The sequence below is a fragment of the Saccostrea echinata genome, unplaced genomic scaffold, assembly GCF_033153115.1.
Source record: "Saccostrea echinata isolate AGI-Se365-2 ecotype Australia unplaced genomic scaffold, CSIRO_AGI_Sech_v1 ptg000047l, whole genome shotgun sequence".
Taxonomy (NCBI): domain Eukaryota; kingdom Metazoa; phylum Mollusca; class Bivalvia; order Ostreida; family Ostreidae; genus Saccostrea; species Saccostrea echinata.
In genome coordinates this window covers 6,054,430-6,068,727 of record NW_026889796.1, presented here as the reverse complement: position 1 = coordinate 6,068,727, position 14,298 = coordinate 6,054,430, and the positions used below count along the sequence as shown (strand labels likewise).

The 14,298-nt window shown below is 31.9% G+C and overlaps 2 long non-coding RNA genes across 2 annotated transcripts; both read left to right on the top strand.

Moving 5' to 3' along the window:
* The first annotated feature begins 815 nt into the window (after window positions 1-815).
* LOC133202621 (uncharacterized) lies at window positions 816-6,397 on the top strand. Its single transcript, XR_009723267.1, has 3 exons — window positions 816-935; window positions 1,470-1,543; window positions 6,359-6,397. It is a non-coding gene; the product is annotated as an uncharacterized LOC133202621 (long non-coding RNA).
* A 6-nt stretch (window positions 6,398-6,403) lies between these two features.
* On the top strand, window positions 6,404-13,133 carry LOC133202619 (uncharacterized). Its single transcript, XR_009723266.1, has 2 exons — window positions 6,404-6,753; window positions 12,531-13,133. It is a non-coding gene; the product is annotated as an uncharacterized LOC133202619 (long non-coding RNA).
* Window positions 13,134-14,298: the final 1,165 nt, after the last annotated feature.

The window sequence follows — 14,298 nt, the reverse complement described above, 5'->3', positions numbered from 1 at the left end:
TTAAATTGTTATTGAGCTTGCAGTGTGTTTGTAAACCCTGTCAATTGGACACGTGCTTTAGACGGCACACGTTTAAATGAACACGGAAAAATCCAAATGAACACGAAATGGTGGTGTTCAGTTGATTTTTGTCATAAATCAACTAGAAAATGTCCTAGGATGCATCCCATTTCAAAAAAATGAAGTGTTAATTTGACCGGATGCATGAGATCTGTGTAATGAGTGTGTATAAGATGACCACCGATCCATCATTTTTTCTCGGCGAGACTTACACACATTGCGAGTGCGCATGCTCGTTACATCAAATGACGTCGTAAATGACATCATAATACAGTACCCGTTTCACACTTAGTCATGTACATGAGGACGAAGTAAACTTTGTAAAAGGTAAGTACAAAATCTGTAAATAAATAAATAAATTTTATGTACATGTATTAAATATGGCCTATGAATAAATGAGTAAAGATATGTGTCCATTATGACATTACGGCATTATTGTTTACTCAATAATTTCCTACGATATGTATACATGTATATGCTGTATTCTTACAATGTGCATCGTTGCATGATTGCAGTATAAATGGTTAAAACCATTAAACTAAAAGTTATTATTATTAATGTTAGTGAAAACATAAAGAAATCTTCTATGTCTCTGGGAAGGTAAACACATTCCGTATTGGCATATGTTGTACTCGCGGAGAGAAACTATTTCTGCATGTACGTGCATCTAATATTTCGATTTTTATTGAATCAACGTTGATCTTTTGAAATGTGTAGCAAAATATATTGTTAGAAATTTTAAATATTTTCTTGCGTTTCGCGTCTTGTTTATGTGTCATGTCAAGTTCGAAGGTTTCATATTAAAAACGAAAGTAGAGTCGGTCACAACGTGTTATGGGCCGGGGAAACGTTCAGTCTGCCTGGGTTATATATAGGTACGTGGGCTGCTAAAAGCATTGTTAATATTGTGTACATATTAAGCTGTCAACTAAAAAAACACATGTACAACTGAGGCGTAAATATTAGAAATAATTTAAATGATGAAAGGGGGGGGGGGGGGGTTAGCTGTTTACTTCTCCCAGGGACATAGATATAATTGTTAAGCATGTATAGGTCCCTGCTTCAACGTGGTCTTCTAGCCCTGGCAACCTGAGGGTATAGTGCAGCTATATAAGTTGATATTAATGTCAAAGGCATGCTGTGCATTTAGACAGTGCCATGCCCTAATTTTAATGTACAAAGTTTTCAAAGTATGTGAATTTAAAGATTGATACTTGTCATTTTATTGTTATGCACTCATTATTGCATTGGGACAGTTTTGAGAGAATATGTATATACATGTATAGCTGTGATGATTCATGAAAATGATGCGACTTCTACTAAGTTACAGTAATTAAAGAATATATTTTCCTATTTATTTATCATGGAATTTATGTTTTAAAACTGCATAATATTATAATACATTTCAGGTAGATTCATTGGTTTCGGATCAGAAATTATCAATGTTCATGGATTCTCAGAACACAGCAGAGAGAAGTTTATGGTATGAATGCAATTATATAATATTCATTTAATAGTGAAAACCTACATGTCAGAAAAAAAAACAAAACTACCTGAAGTTCTGATGATCGGAGTTCATGATGATGTGTTTGTGTATCAACATGATCTGTACATGTTTTCCTGCATTATTTCAATATACTACAGCCATGAATCAGTGTTTTACATATTTATTTACCTTAATGACAGTCTGTTGGCCCAATTTGGGAGGATCAATAAATTTAAAATTAAGTCTGTATGTTATCAGCTAATTGTGCCAGTATAAAAAAAAAATTAAAGGTTCAGTTTAAAAGACAAAGAACTTCACCAATGATACATGTAGTCCAGATAAAAAGTAAAATAAAATTATTTAAATGGGATTAAAAAAAAAAAGTTGTTTGCAACTGACAGTCATACTGATAATTTTCATTATTAAGCTATTTTCCATAATAAACAGGACAGATAATTAATACTACACCATTGGCCATTGTTGTCATCGGGGCATTCCATATGTAATGTGTTAATATATTAGACAAATACGAACTACTATAAATTCTCTTTTATGGTGTGCACACTTCTATTTTCAGAAAAAAAACCCAAAAAAACAAAGAAGGAGGGGTACACACTATACATGTATTTATTGGGGTATAATGCAACCACTGAAATTCAAAATGAAGAGATTTTTTTTTTTTTATTGAGGGATTTAAAAAGAAAAATTAATGAAAAGATTTTCCAACTGCAGAGAATACAATTATGTTATTATACAGTTAAAGTATATCATTGAGGGAGGGAGCAAGATTCCAGTTCCCCAAGGCCAGTGCTATACAGTGTATATATATACACACAATATTATGCTTTTAAAGCAGAAATATTCCTTTATTTTGTCATTTGTTCGTTGTTAATCCCACATGAAATATTACATTTCAATATAATGAGTAGGGTTACATTCATAACAATGAAATTTAATGCCTACACAACCTTCTCAGATAACATAAGAAATAACAAAATTTTATGCCCACGAAAATTTGTCCTTCTACAGTACATGTATATAATCAACACCTTAATGCGAGTAAAACTTACAGTAGATGCAAAAATAGTATTTTTAAGTGCAGTGACTGGAAAAGCACAGTAAATTCAGACCAAACTCAAGTTATTTAATCATTATTTAGTGTCTAAGGAACAAGTTGTTTGTAAGTGTATTAAAAATAGTAAAAAAGACAATAAAAGACATTTTGACAATACAACAAAAAATATAAGGGGCCTCATAATCTTTTAGAGGCCGGACTCTATTAATTAATGTTTGATATCGATTGACTGGCAGGCGCTGTAAACCTGAGTGATCAATTATGTTAAGAGAAGTTTGTTGATAAAGAGTATCTGTTAGAATGTACCACTTAACCAGATTATTAAAATTTAATTTAAAAGGAAAACATTTTGTTGATAGTGAACAAGTCGGTGTGCCAAGAATATTACAAATGTATATGTAATTTCAAATGAGCAAGAAATGTTATCATCTGTGTATTATAATTACTTAGATTGCATAAATTAATCTCTCTGTATATATTTTTTGATGGAATTAGAAGAAATCTGAAAGATTGTAACCCCCCCCCCCAATTTTTTACCCTCCATGATTATTTTAATTTCAGTTTTTTCATACAAATCAATTACACTCTAGTATATACTGCACACCAAAGAGCTCTGATTTTATGGTATTTTTATTGAGATAGAGACTAATTCGCCCTGGGGTCTAAATCAAATTTGATAAATTGAAATCCTAGCAGTCTGTTACTGAATTTTAGTTAATACAAGCATTCTTAACAATTGAATAAAAAAATCATATTGTATAAAGGTATAAATAATGAGCTTATCAGATCTACTTCATTTTCTTGAATTTCAACATGTTCAACACAGGGTACGTGGCATGTTTACACCCTAAGAAAAATATTCAAAGACATTAAAGTATTGATGAACAGAAATCTCTACACATTGTTTACTTGAGTGAGATAACACATGCAAATAAAGTGTTCAATTTATTTATCTTGGACTAAAAACATTTTTGATTTAGTGTATAGAGGGTCCTTAACAGTCCTTTAATTGTCTTCATTCTAATCGGGATCGGTATTCAACTTCACGTTCACTTTCATTTTAATCATGCGAATGTGATTTTGACAGCTGACAAGAATATGTATTATCTGGTTGTGAAGTTTTGATGAGGGTGTACAGTATGAGATATGTACATTTAATGTCGTCTTCACAAGGAGGGTTTAATTCGAATTAAACGTAAGTTAATACAGATTAAATTTGAACCACATTCACATGGACAATTTAATGCAAATAAGTTAATTCAAATTAATTTACTGCGCATCAAATTTCTTTGCATTTAGGCCGTGTGCACACTAAGGAAAGCTATAATTAGAAATAAATTTTGATGCATGCGTAATAGCACAATTAAGCCACATGCCATATGTTGCTGGTCAGATACATTATTTACAAGATTAAATACAATGAAACTCCTCAATGTTTGGAAATATATGATTTTTTTTAATATGATGACCTAGCTGAAGTTGAAAATACAGTGCTACCTTGGTATATTGCCCTCCGTTATATTGCCACCCTCGCTTATTGCCAAGAATTCTCGAAGAACGGATTTCCCCCTTTTGTTAATACACCCGTTATATTGCCACCCCTGCTTATTGCCATCCGCCACTGGTTTTTGGAAACAAAAGGTCAAATTATATAAGGAAAACCCTCGAGAACAATGCCAATTACCTAGAGCGGGTCGGTAATTTGGACAACACACCCGTGCTTTGACAGTGGTTGCGGTGAAGCGTAACGGGCTGGACAAGGAATTCAGCTAAATTAAAAATAATTGGTGAATAAAACTCAAAATTAGCAATGTCTTTGGCGTGTTTTTATAAGAAAGAAGAATTATTTCATCACAGTAATGGAAACGTCAGGCAAGAGAAAGCGTACAAATTTGGATTACGAGAAGAAAAAAATTTATTGATCAATATTCGATCTATTTGATTGTAAATCGCCGATTATTGCTTATCATGGATAATGCCCCCAACCATAATAAATGCAAATATTCATTTGTGTCCTCTTAGATTAAGAAGCCATTCTATCGATCAAAAGGAAATCCCACCTCTATTTTTAGACTACTATAATTCCGCACGTGAAAATATTAAGGATTCTGTTACCCCTGAATTTTTCATAAATTGTTGGGCACAGATTGGGTTGATTGATAAATATCAAAACAGAATCGGAAGAGAAGTACACAGGTACCAGCAAACATAAGAATGCATGTTTATTACAACAGGTTGACGTATTCTGACACGTGACTTGCCATTCGTCATGACACTTTACCAACCAAACTTTTTAACTGATTCAGAAATTCTTGAGACGGTGAAAAAAATCTACTTTCGATTCAGATGAGATTAATAATAATTCTCAAAACTTTTTTAATACCGAGAGGCTATAACGGCTACTGACATCTTTGTTATCAGGTTATTAAATTCTTGGAGCATGGCGAAAGAGCAGGGAATTGACAGGTGTTCAATATTCTGACATTTTGTTTCTTTTCAGTAAAAATATTGTAAACTAAAAAAATAATGACTTCTTTTTCAAAAAGAAACGAGAGCTTCCCTTATACGTATGTGCACAAGCATGACATTAATAGACTGTAACTGAAATGAATTACATAAACTATTTATTTTGCTTTGATTACCCACTGAATTGTAATTTATGGCAGAATTCGTTATATTGCCACCCTCGCTATAATGCCAAAATCTGCCTTGGACAAAAGCTGGCAATATACCGAGGTAGCACTGTACACTGTTTTATAAATAACTATATTTTGTATTTCCTGTCCTATATATACTAATGGTACATGATTAGATATATCATGTATAATGACATATTGATGATGCTTTATCAATGGACAGTAATTATTCATTTTTATTCCTACATTAACTTATTCAGGTGTGACCGGTCAACAGAGGATGCTTACTCCTCCTAGACACCTGATCCCACCTCTGGGATTTCCAGGGGGTCCTTGTTTTTGCAAGGCACTTCACAGATTTGTAATGTTTATACATTTTTTGAGATTGATCACTATTCATTATATTTAATTTTTTTTTTCATTCACATGTAATTATCTCTTTGAACTCAAAATTAAAGACACCACAGAGGCATATACATCTGTTTCATATTTGAATATTTTACTAGACAAAGACATTAATGGCAAAGTAACAACTAAATTTTATGATAAACACATCACTTTAATTTTTCTATTATTAACTTCCCTTACTTATGTAGCATTATCACCTTCATATGGAGTTTATGACTCCCATTTGATTCAAAGGACAAGAGCATGTGTACCTAGTACAAACAATTACTAAAATGAGGCAAGCTATTGGCAAATAAGTTGATGATACAGATTGAACATTTTGCAAATTCTGTGTTTGATACAATGACCTTGTTAACAAATACAGTCTACTGTACAGATAAGTCAAATGTTTACTGATCGATGTTTTTCATACAGAAATTGTTATGCCATTATTTTCATACTGAATTGTCTACAGATTTATCCATTTCACCCTATTATGACAAGGAGCTCACAGCAGGTGTAACTAGTTGACAGGGGATGCTTATTCCTCCATGACAACTCATCCCACCTCTGATGTTTTAGAGATCTATGTTTGCAATGCTCACAATTAGTAATGTTTCAATGCACCTTTGAGCTTAAATACTGTTTGTAATCTTGATATTTCATTAAAGGTCTGCAACATTCTAATAGATGGGAATCGCTTTATCTTTTTAGTTATGAACATTTCTTATCAACAAACCCTGTAAGAAGAAGACGTCTGTTCTACAGCTTGTGGTGGATCATAGAACACATGATATCAACCAAGTTTAAAGGAAGCATGTATAGCCACAATAGAAAGATTTAAGGATTGTGAGAAACCAAATATGACAAATCAGAATAAATTCCATGGGAGTGTGAAAAAAAAGAATAGTAGAGTGTTATCCTCAGGACTTTTTTCAGACTTCCATTAAGTCAGGAAATACTGTTGAACTGACAAAATTAACAAAAATCATGATTCTCAAAAATCTAAGGAAGATGTGCGAGTTAAGACTAAGACGGATTTTAGGAGTTTTGATGACAAAGAATCAACCATTGGAAATATGGCTCTTTGAACTTGGATCTCATTGTTGGTAAGTGAATTAAACATTTATATCAATTATCTTGATTGTTAATGACCTAGCAATTTTAATTACTACCATTTAATTTTAACTAATTTTTACATGTACAGGGTTTTAAACTAACTTGTAATCTTTGATAGCAATGTGGGCTACTGAACCTCAATTCTGGGGCCCACATCAAAATTTATTCACCCACAGATTATCACACCTTCTATTGAATATAAAAACAATAACCCCATTTTTCTTTTCTTTTTTATCATGTGTTTTGTGTTTCTTTTCTATCCGTTGTAACATTATGCACGACTTATCTAAATTTGAAGTGGAACTCTTCTGTTTATGAAGATTGATATGATCATTCAATATCATATATAGAGCACATGGCACGTTTTCATTCACAAATAACAACAGAACTTTTTGGTTTCTTGGGCTTATTGACCCGTCGATGTCACATTGTGCCTGACACAATCACTTAGACGCTTTATGTATAAGTACTTCTTACGGGTAATCATAAAGCACTTTACTGATTATGAAATTTTTCAAGAGAAAAAACAAAACATTCGGACAAAATTGAAAAACAAATATTTATTATCGTAAATTTTCTAATCGCCATGTGGGCAACTTGAACGTAATTTTAAGTCGCCCATATGGAACATTAGTCGCAAATTGCGAGTGGGCGACTGTTAATTTCAAACCCTGATGTAGCTTCTCACATTGATTTTTTTAAAAATACATGTACATATATTTTTAATTTTCATGAAAGCTAATGGACAAGGTGCATGTATGACTTAACACCCCCCTTCCCACCCTTTTTCCAGTTTTAGCTCACCTGAGCTGAAAGTTCAAGTTAGATCACATATTGTCCAGTGTCTGTCCGTCCATCTGTAAACTTTTCACATGTTTTCAACTTCTTCTCAAGAAGCACTGGACCAATATTAAGCAAAGTTGGTACAAAGCATTCCTGGGTAAAGGGGATTCTAAATTTTAAAATGAAGGGCCAAGTTTCCTTCCAAGGGGAGATAATCAAGAAATGCAAAAATAGGGTGGGGCCATTGAAACATATTCTTTCAAGAAGCAATGAGCCAGAAAAGCTGAAACTTATATGTAAGCTTCCTGAGGTAGTGTAGATTGTAAATTATTCAAATCTTGCCCCCACAGGGCATGATGGGGCCACAAATTAGGGGATGAAAATTTTACAATGAAATATATAGGGAAAATCTTCAGATATCTTCTTCTCAAGAACCACTGTGGCAGAAACGCTGATACTCATATAAATGCTTCTTAAGGAAGATTAGATTATAAATTGTTCAGATCATGGTCCCCGGGAGTAGGGTGGGGCCACAATAGGGAATGGATGTTTTACATTGAAAATATTGTAGGAAAAACATCTTTAAAATTCTTCTTCTCAAGACTACTGGACTAGTAAAGATGAAATTTAGTTGAAAGCTTCCTGATCGAGGTAGTGTAGATTGTAAATTGTTCAAAACATGTCCCCTGGGGGTAGGATAGGGCCACAATAGGGAATCAAAACTTTACATTGAAATATATAGGAAAAATTTTAAATATCTTCTTCTCAAGAAATACTGGACTAGAAAAGATGAAAATAGGTGAAAGCTTTCTTAGGTAGTGTAGGTTTTAAATTGTTCAGATCATGGCCCCTGGGGGTAGGGTGGGGCCACAATAGGGATTACATTGGATAAATCTTTAAAATGCTTAATTCTTCTCAAGAACATTAAAGCCACAATGAAACATAATAATGTAAGAAGCATCCTCTGGTAGCGTAGATTCATTTTTATTAAATGATGGCCCCTATATATAGGGTTGGGCCACAAAAGACGATCAAAATTTTACATAGCCATTAGGAACACATGTATATTGGGGGAAAAATCTGTGGCAGAACAGCAGGGCCAAAGTGACTGATAGGTGAGTGTTGTTGCCCATGGGCCTCTTGTTTTGTTGTTCATAAGCCCCCTAGCTTTGCTTTGAGTCTAATCTCATAAATGCTTTTTCATTCAAAACTTACACAAAGTGTAGAGTAAATATTCATTTAATTAAAAGTAGGGATGAGTATCAAAATGCAAAAAAATTTAATCATGACTGTCACAATATTTTGACTTGTGTTTTATGATATATATTGATGCATATCACTTAATTTTTTTTTACTTTTGTTCTACGTGTTCTATAGAATATTAAAAAAAAATTCCTTGAAGTTTCCACTGTAAAATTGTTATTAATAAGAATAAATGTGTTCTTCAATCATTATGATAAGGTTTGTTTATAAATATAATTTATCATGTTTATAGAATCAGTAATCATGGTAATCCAAAATTCTATATCTCAAAAAAAAAAAGTTTACATTTTGTAAAGTACAGTGAAGTCGTACTTAAATTAAGATGACTTGAATTCTTTTCTGATTTTTAAATTGACAACCAAAAAAGTAAAGATAATTAAGATTGCCTTTAACTGGTAACCAACTTCAGTTGAAAGTTATCTCCATATACTGGTCCATGTATAACAAACACCCCTAATTAAGAGACTATGTGCGACAAATAAGGACTTATAAATTTTATGAATTTATAATTGCAATAAAATCATGAGATATTTTTAGATTATGATAAAATCTGTTGAAAGCAAATGTGTCAGATAACATGGTTAATCATGTTAATTATGTAAGTTTAACTGATAAGAGGGATAAGTTGAAGACACTAAGTCATGTAAGTTGACAACATATTTATTAAAAAATGGTGAATGAATTCTAGCAGTGGACAGGCTTTCTACAGTACAGTGTATATATACCGTATATACTCGCCTATAAGTCGGTTTTTTGGGAGTTGTAATTTGGACCAAAACTCTTTGTCCGACTTATAGGCGAGTTATAAAAAGACTGATATTTTAGACGGTCAACATGGTCAATCCCTCTAATAAAAGCTTAAAAAAATACAACCGACTTATATGCGAACCACTTTATAGGCGAGTATATACGGTAATATATATATATTTATTTATTATATGATTGAATAATTCCCATCTCTCTGATTGGCTGAGATCCAACAATGTTAGAAAAATACTACGTTATATTGACCTGCACGTGACCTTTCAGGTCAATATAAGGAATTATTTATTCTACATTTGACCAAAAATAGATAGGGAAATTCCAAATTGATGCAAATAGTTTTGGAAAGTTATTTCACTTGCACCTGACTTCCATTCATATGAACATAACATTAAAGGCACATTGATTCTTTGGTGAGGGGTGGGAGTGGTGGGTTGCAGGAGGACTGCCGCTCTCTCCCCACCTTTTGAGAATGTAAAGTTTTATTTTAAATTTTAAGTATAAAAAATTTCAATGAAAGCCCCACTCCCCTCGTTTATGGATCTTTATATCCCACTAAATAAAATTTTGAGTTGGGAGAATTCTTTTCCTTTTTTTTGGGGGGGGGGGGGGGGGCTAGTCAAAAGTTTGTTTTCAGGTAAGTTGTCATTTTTTTCCCCTTCTAATGCCCCCATTTTCAAAATCAATCCTATATATGTGCCTGACATTTATTTCCTCTACATTGACCCTAAACTAGAATTAAAAATTCCAAAATACATGTGATAAAACTGGTTGTTTTTTAACCCTGTTTCTCTCATTATGTTCAGGTAGTACTTCAATAGATGTGAACAAGTAAGATGGCATGGATTGCTTAATGAGTGTGTGTCATTTAATCATATAATAAAACAATTATTGCTGTTTTTTCGGTCAATACGATGATTTAGCCACCTTCGAAGTACAATATTCACCTCGCCCTTCGGGCTCGGTGAATACTGTACTCTTCAGGTGTCTAAATCATTGTATTGACCTCAAAAACCAGCAATAATTGTATAATATTTAATGTATATATGTACAGCTAATATTTGTATGTTAAGACTTCCTTTACACAATATTTTTTTAATTCAAAAGCCCCTGCAACCTACGCATCTAATAATTATTTTTTTCAAATTTAATCTGCCATAGCAAGAATGATTCGAGTGATGAAAAATATTTGCTAAAATGGATAGATTAAAATTTCTAATGTTTAAAAAATGTTTTCTCTACTCATTATTCATTAAAATTTTATGTAAATCTAGTTTTAAATTTTATAATTCTGTTTGGATCACCAAATGTAAGAATATCACTTTAAAAAAAAAAAAAAAAAAAAAAAATCTCAATCCAAAAAAGAAGGGTCTTTTTATATGTTTAACATTTGAGGGGGTGTAAACTTCTTATTTTAATAGTCCCATGTCGTTTAAACTGGAGAGAACTATAGATTTTCTCCTTGACTGTCTGTCAGTCTGTCCCATTTGGTTTTCCACACTTTTTGTTTTATTAAAACCGTGCTCTGAAAAGTGGGATTTTCCTTTTAATTTATTTAGTTAGCATGTTCTATTATGACACATCATGTACATGTACTAAGATCAATATTTTCATGATGTTCATTTTAAAATTAATGAATATACTACTGTTCCAGAGAGTCTCCAAAATATTTGTACACCATATGTAATTATTTTAGTCCCCTTGACCAGTGAAACCGAAGGGGACTACAGGTTTCCCCTTTATCTGTCTTTCAGTCTGTCTGTCAGTCTTTATCACTTGGTTTTCTGGATTTTTTTTCTAAACTATGGGCATTGGTGGCATATTTCTGCCCCCTACATGCAAGATAAATTATGTTTACATGCAACATAATTATGTAGATATGCAACTTATTTATGCCAACATGCAAAATAATTATGTTACCTGCAAGTTTCCAACTTCTCAAGAGAATCTAATTTTAAACTTTACTTATGCACGCCATTATATGACATCATACAAGCAAGATGTAACAGAATTATGTTGACATGCGACTAATTTATGTTAACATGCAAGATAATTATGTAGACATGCGACTTATTTATGTCAACATGCAAGATAATTAATGTTAACATGCAACTTATTTATGTCAACATGCAAGATAATTATGTTGACATGCGGGTTAATTTATTATGTCAATATGTGAGATATGTTTGTTGACATGCAACTTATTATCTTGCATGCATATGTTGACATAATTATTTTGCTTGTTTAAATATAACTCGCATGTTGACATAAATAAGTTGCATGTTGACATGAATAAGTCACATGTTGACATAAATAAGTTGCATGTTAACATAATCATCTTGCATGTAAAATATAACTCGCATGTTGACATAAATAAGTCGCATGTTGAAAAATATAAGCTGCATGTTAACATTATTATCTTGCATGTTGAGATAAATAAGTTGCATATCTACATAATTATCTTGAATGTTGACATAAATAAGTCGCATGTCTACATATTTATCTCGCATGTTAAAATAATTATTTTGCATGTTGACATAGATAAATTGCATGTCTACATAATTATGTTTCATGTTAACATAATTTAACTTGCATGTAGAGGGCAGAAATATGCCAGCATACTAAACACCCGCAGATACAGTGTACATGTGTATTTAGCTGATTTTTAGTACATGTGTGTGTACCTTGATAATTAAGTTACAGATCAAGTTTGCATTTCATTCCACTTTATTGATTTTTGACAGAATTATAGCCTTTCTAATTTTTAAGGGGAACCAGATTACATGTACATTTGCGAATAATTCCAAATTCAAATAATACACTGTTTTATATATATATATATATATATATATATATATATATATATATATATATATATGCAGGAAGGATTTGATAATTTGAAGTGTTTTTTTTTAAACATGCATGATTAAATGATCATTTAAATTTAATTTCAATATAGATGCATGCAAGATGGTGGGCTAAAGAAGAAAACCAGGACAAAAGAAAATTCCTAGTGTTCATCAGAAAAAATAATCATGCAGCCATTTTGAGTGCTTGAATGTCCAACTGAGAGAGCCAGCCAGTTCGAAAAATATTTCTTGGAAGTTAAACAAATTCTGCTGTGACAATTGAATTAAAGTTTAAAAAGTACATTTAAAAACATTCTGATTCATCTATAAGTGAGACTAGATTGCCTTTGACAGTTGCCAGTGGAATTCAGATCTTCTAAATTGTACCAGTATTAATAAATTGAAGTGAGTTGCCTTAAAAATAACATTTGTATATGGTGTACATTACTTCAAGAAGATATAGCACACCTGTTTAAACAGTGAGGTCCATAGCTAAACATGGATATGGAATTTAGCTCACCTGATCCAAAGGCTCAATTGCACAATTCTGATAAAAAGAAGTTTCTGGTATCCAACAATGCAACATTTATGTTTTGACTGTTTGTCCTCCATTAACTTTTAACATTTTCTTTTTTTTCTAACATTTGGTCAATGTAAACCACATTTGGTACAATGTATCTCTGCTTAAAAGGAATAAAGCTTATTCAAATAAAGGTGCTGCATCTTTTTTCAAGGGGAGATAATGAAGAAATATGAAAAATGGGATAATGTCATTAAAAATCTGTTATTTTAAGGTATTCAATGTATAATGAAGGAATATTGAGCAATTTTGAATTATTTTAAACTAGTTAAATATGTATTGCTAGATATTAATGATGAAAGTAAAATGAACCAAATTCACATGACTGATAACATATTAGAAACTGCATGACCATTTTGCACCGTAAACATTTTCAAGAGTTATCTGCCCTTGATGCAAAGAAGAAAATTTAAATTTTGACAATATATCTGTGGTAGATGACTTATTTTATTTCATATTTCAATAAAGAGAGAGTTTATGCATATTTTCACAAGAGATTTGTATGAGGTTCAAATTACCTTTTTGAATATCTAAACAAAACATGCGCTGCCCATAGACTTCAATATAATATTCAAGGTGCAATTAATTGGACAATAATCAAAATTTTGTAAATTCCTTTGGTGGTGTACTTTTATTTGATAACATCTTCAAAATGCTAATTTGATTAAAAACACTGGACCATTCATTTATTAGGTACAGAATATGGTCATTATACATTGAATACCTTAAGAACAATTAAGAACAACTTGATCATATAAGACAAATGTTATCCAAGAGTTTTCTTTATGAGCATAGATTCAAGTTTTTTTCATTGGCCATAAGGCGAGGATAGAGCTGCAGAGGGGTTAAAAGTTTTGCCTGAGAATATGTATAAGTGATAATTAGCACGGTGACATTTATAAAGCAAATTCATATGCCAACATTACAACATCATATAGATTTAGTTTTTTCAAATTATAAACATTGGGGTTAGGAAAGGGCTAAAAGTAGGGTTTTCATTTTGCATGTATCTATGTGTCAGTATTTAATTTTGTTTAAATTATGGACATTTGGATTAGAAAAGGACTAAAATTAGGGGTTAAATTTTACATGTATATAGGTGTCAACATTTTTCATGGGAATATGGAGGGTAAAAATCTTTAAAAATAATCTCTTTAAGAGCAATAGACACAAAATGACTCAGGCAAGCATTTTGGCTTTGGCATCTTCAGTGTATTAGATTTCATTCTTATAATTTTAGGAACATAAAAGTACACCCTATTCTGAAGAAACACAGCGAGTTTGATTTTTTTAAAATA